General features: G+C 39.9%; 1 long non-coding RNA gene across 1 annotated transcript; it reads right to left on the reverse strand.

The window, feature by feature from the left end:
- Positions 1–674: 674 nt before the first annotated feature.
- Positions 675–5,475, reverse strand: LOC139391854 (uncharacterized). Its single transcript, XR_011629623.1, has 4 exons — positions 5,317–5,475; positions 3,386–3,453; positions 2,958–2,998; positions 675–997 (listed from the first exon to the last, which is right to left on the reverse strand). It is a non-coding gene; the product is annotated as an uncharacterized lncRNA (long non-coding RNA).
- Between the last annotated feature and the right edge of the window lie 201 nt (positions 5,476–5,676).

The raw sequence follows: 5,676 nt of genomic DNA on the forward strand, positions 1-5,676 counted from the left end.
CCGTCGTTTTATTTCAGGACCAGGGACAGCTACTGTTAGCTCGTGCGGGAGAAATGCAAGGCATGCCGTGGCGAGTTCAGGACCACGGCAGTGGAGACTGGAGAGCGTCACTAACAACAAATACGAAGACCAGTACCTCCAGGAAAGAAAAATATATATATACGATATGAATCTGTGATTTTCAACCATCTGTCCTAATACTGTCTGATTCATATAGCCTGATTTTTTTTTATGTTTGTTCTTTATTATATCAACTGATTGCTTCTGTATGTGGTGCTCTGGCTGGAAGACCAACACGTTTGATCTGGAGCCCATAGACTATTAAACTTGCAAATGAACTGTCTCTTTAGTAAATATAATTGTATCTACTCAATAAGATAAGCAGCTATGTACATTGTGTTATAGAAATAGGCATAGACTAAAGGTAAACAATTAGAGAGTGAAATTAAATGTATATATTTAATAACATTGTAAAATGAATCAATGCAAACATAAAATACAAAAATACTCTACTTCTGACTACTTTAATACACATATACATGAATATCACAATACTTTTGGTCCCCTAAAATGGGGGGGGGATGTACAAAACATGCTGTAATTTCTAAACAGTTCACCAGATATGGATGAAAATACCCTCAAATTAAAGCTGAGACTGCACTTTAACCTCATAGTCATTGTATATTTTCAAATCCAAAGTGCTGGAGTAGAGATCCAAAACAACAACAAAAATGTGTCACTGTTGCAATACTCTTGTAGCTCACTTTATATCAATATCTAAATGTATATTCTCATGAAACTGATTGAGATCAAATGGTTGGCATTGTGATGCTCCATGAATGTTTCAATGGTAAATCATGGCGAATTTGGCCAACCATTTATGATTAACAGGGATACATGTGAAGGGAGAGTGAGGAATACATTTGTGCATAAAGTAGGTTAAACTGGAGAAACCCGGTCCTCGGCCTTGATCTAGTCATCGTCCCATTTATTGCCACTGTAAGACAAGAAAGAAAACATGAAAAGGAATGTCATGTTTTTAAGCAGAAATAGAAAATAAATAATTCGCAAGGGTTGCACCTATTCCTTTAAAAGGGTTTTCTGAATTTTGGTTGCACCTAATCTCAGGTTGGTCAAGTGCCTTCTTCTCCTCTCAAATATAATATTTCAACTACATAAAGTACCTTGCAAAAGTATTCATACCCCTTGGATTTCTTCACGTTTTATTGTGTTACAACGTTGGATTGAAATTGATTTCATTTCGATTTTTTTTTGTCAACAAGTAACTCAAAATGGTGTACTCTAATGTCAAAGTGGAAGAAAATGTAGATTTTTTATAAAGGCATGCCTAAATTAGTTCACGATTTAAATGTGGCTTAACAAATCACACAATATGTTATATGGACTCTATAGGAGTTTACATGACTTTTGAATAATTACTCATACCTCTGTACCCCATACATAGAACATCTGTAAGGTCCCTCAGTCAGGTTTCGAATTTCAAGCACAGATTCAACTACAAAGACCAGGGAGCTTTTCGAAAGCCTCATAAAGAAGGGCAGTGATTGATAGATGGATAACAATAACAATTCAGACATTGCATATCTCTTTAAGCATGATCAAGTTAATAATTATGGTGTGGATTATGTATTAAACCACCCAGACACATCAAAGATAGTCATCCTTCTGAACTGAGCTGCAGGACATGAATGCAACTGCTCAGGTGTGTCACCATGAGGCCATTGGTGATTTTACAGTTACAGGCTGTCCTGGTAGAACAACGAAGGATGGATCAACATCATTGTAGTAACGCCACAAAAATGACTTAAATTACAGTGAAAAGAATACAAATATACGGAATAAAAAACAATCTAATCATGCATCTTGCAAGCACAATCCTGGTGTGTTAAGCTCTAAAAGACTTACCCAAGAAGACTCCCAGCTGTAATCACTGTCAAAGGCGTTTCCAAGGGGTATGACTACTTTTGCAAGGCACTGTAACGTTCAATACCAAGGTACAGCCAAAACCATATGTATTTGGAGAGTGAAGCTAAAATGTTACATTTGGATCTATACTCCAGAATGTAGTTTTTGAAATAAAAGGTTTCATGTACTATAACTTATACACTTTAAGTGAATTTGTCCAAATACGTATGGCTTCTTCAAATTGGGGGGGGGACTATATACATAAAGTGATTTTATTTCTAAATTGTAAAAAGGTGACCTGTACTATCGTTTCATATGACACATTTGATCTCAAATCCAAAATGCTGGAGTTTAGAGTCAAATTGTACATTTTAGCTTCACTGTCAAAATACATATGGTGTTGAGTGTACAGCATATCCTCAATACATATGGTGTTGAGTGTACAGCATATCCTCAATACATAGGGTGTTGAGTGTACAGCATATCCTCAATACATATGGTGTTGAGTGTACAGCATATCCTCAATACATATGGTGTTGAGTGTACAGCATATCCTCAATACATATGGTGTTGAGTGTACAGCATATCCTCAATACATAGGGTGTTGAGTGTACAGCATATCCTCAATACATATGGTGTTGAGTGTACAGCATATCCTCAATACATATGGTGTTGAGTGTACAGCATATCCTCAATACATATGGTGTTGAGTGTACAGCATATCCTCAATACATATGGTGTTGAGTGTACAGCATATCCTCAATACATATGGTGTTGAGTGTACAGCATATCCTCAATACATATGGTGTTGAGTGTACAGCATATCCTCAATACATATGGTGAGTGTACAGCATATCCTCAATACATATGGTGTTGAGTGTACAGCATATCCTCAATACATATGGTGTTGAGTGTACAGCATATCCTCAATACATATGGTGTTGAGTGTACAGCATATCCTCAATACATATGGTGTTGAGTGTACAGCATATCCTCAATACATTCTAGGAGATTAGTTGAAGTAAACATACCATCCAGAGCATGGCTTCCACCTCACTTTCTGCTCCTGACCCTTTATTACGCAACAAACACAAATGTCTGTTTTATTTTAAAAGCTGCACTATGCAGAAATCGCTCTGCAAGGTCATGGTAGCTAATATCAGCTGTTTGAAGCTGTTGTACAAAACCAAAGTAAAAGACTCAATAACAAAACTTAGGAACGGGAAGCATAGAAATAACGCAAACTGTAGAACAGATCTACAGCTTCTTAGACTTGCTTTCAAGTAGAATGATGATCTGTAACTAACATTTCTATGTGAATTTGGTCGGGCCACCGAAAAAGTTACATATTGCCACTTTAACTACAAGGTCTATGCACTGCAAGTTAACTACAATTGGTGTTGCACTATGATTAGCCTGTAAATACAGTCACAGGAATTTCAATGTTCTGCAGATTTACCTTTGAAGTTCTATTGGCAAGAATCTTGAGAATAGGGAAAATCGTTTGCCCCTGGTGCACTGGACACTCTGAAACAATAAATGCATGTATTTATTTAATCACCACCCACCAGAACACGAATAAAGTAAAGTTAGCAGGACAGTCATTTGAATTATTCAGTTTACATCTATGCCTAGCCTTAGACGACACTCTTATAAATGGTTCTTTGGCTGTCACCACTGTAGAACCCTTTTGGTTCCATGTAGAACCCTTAAGACAAAGGGTTCTACATGGAACCCAACAGAGTTCTACCAGGAACCAAAAAGGGTTCTACCCAAGAACCAAAAAGGGTTCTCCTATGGCGACAGCTGAAGAACCCTTTTGGAACCTTTTTTTCTAAGAGTGTACAGTATGCCTGCCTCCTGAAAAGTCGGGGACCATCAATCACTGGAATTGTTTGATTAATTTATGAAAAACATAATTTAAGTTATTGACATCATTAACATTTATGAATAAACAATATAGGTTAGATACTGATTTACATTTTTGCATGTAGTCATATTTCCTCTTCCTTGGTCGGGGTTGGCTGTGTCATACTCAGCGAGTTGGAGGGTTTTTTGAGGGTGACAGGGTGACAGGACTTTCTCCCCGTCTTCTTTGGTTTGGTTTGGTTTGGGTGTAGCTGGTCTCCTGGGCGGTGGGGGTTATTGGGGGTTTAACCTGGTTGAGGATAGTGTAGCTGGTCTTCTGGGTGGTGGGGATTATTGGGGGTTCAACTTGGTTGAGGATGGGGGTGTAGCTGGAAAGGGTGTGATGTGTGAGTATGTGAGTGAGACAGCAGGTGAGTGAGCGAGCAGGTGTTGCGCGTATGTGTGAGTGTGTGTGCGAGTGTGTGAAACAGAAGAGATGTGTGTGGGAATGGTGGAGGGTAGGCCATGGTGAAGAGGTGGGTTTTTAGGCAGGACTGAAAGATGATGATGGAGCCAGGAGCCATTCTGCATGAAAGGTGGATAGGGGGGCCTCCTGGGTGGCGCAGTGGTCTAAGGCACTGCATCGCTAGCTGTGCCACCAGAGACTCTGGGTTCGAGCCCAGGCTCTGTAGCAGCTGGCTGCGACCGGGAGGTCCATGGGACGACGCACAATTGGCCTAATATCGTCCGGGTTAGGGAGGGTTTGGCCGGTAGGATATCCTTGTCTCATCGCGCACTAGCGACGCCTGTGGCGGGCCGGGCGCAGTGCACACTGACCAGGTCACTAGGTGTACGGTGTTTCCTCCAGCTTGGTTGGGTTGTGTTTCGGAGGCCGCATGGCTCTCGACCTTCGTCTCTCCCAAGCCCGTACGGGAGTTGTAGCAATGAGACAAGACAGAAACTACTAACAATTGGACACCACAAAATTGGGGATAAAAATAAATAAAAATACAACAAAAAACAAAACAAAAGGTGGATACGAAAGTGTCAGAAAGAATAGCCCTATACACATAACATTGACTGATGGAATGCACCAGGGGGGTCCACTCTGGCATGGGGCTTGAATTGACAAGAAGAACTAGAGATTGTGATATAAAAACTATACTAACAATAGCAATTAATAAAGGGACAACTAAGGAGCTGACGTTGAGTTCACATTAAACATCAAGCCCTGACCCTTCACAAACCCACTAAAGAAGTGCTGTGTGTGAGTTTGAAGGTGACATGGGTTTCAATGACTCAATCATATGGGACAGATCTGATAACTGTAATGTAATGTGTCATACTAACTAGTTGACTACTATTGTAACCTAGATGTATCTGCCATAGGTGCACAGTGCAATGAGTGTCGTTAGTTGACTGTTGAAACAGTACCTGGGCCCGTGGGATTTGCTTATGTATTTTAATCTCCTCCACTTTGTTTTTTGAAAACACAAGAAATGGGAAGAAAGCTGAATGAAAAGAGAAAAAGTTTCCACTTACTTAAAATGCAGCCAGAGGATAGATCAAGAGATCTGTATCAAGAGGATGGAGAGAGAGAGAGAGAGTAAAGGTGTCAGCCGTAGGTGTAGGTCTGAGTTGTCTGAAGAGAAGGGTGGTAGGTGTAGATCTGAGTGGTCTGAATAGAAGGGTGGTAGGTGTAGGTTTGAGTGGTCTGAAGAGAAGGGTGGTAGGTGTAGGTCTGAGTGGTCTAATAGAAGGGTGGTAGGTGTGAAGGGTCTTTATTTGGAGCTGCAAAGTAAAGAGAATAGAACAAGTTTAGAATTGTATTTCACCGCTGTATATGTAGGATACTTATTTTAATAAAACATTTTAACTGAGCATTAAGATGTACTTCATTTG

Source organism: Oncorhynchus clarkii, chromosome 32 (genome assembly GCF_045791955.1).
Source record: "Oncorhynchus clarkii lewisi isolate Uvic-CL-2024 chromosome 32, UVic_Ocla_1.0, whole genome shotgun sequence".
NCBI lineage: Eukaryota > Metazoa > Chordata > Actinopteri > Salmoniformes > Salmonidae > Oncorhynchus > Oncorhynchus clarkii.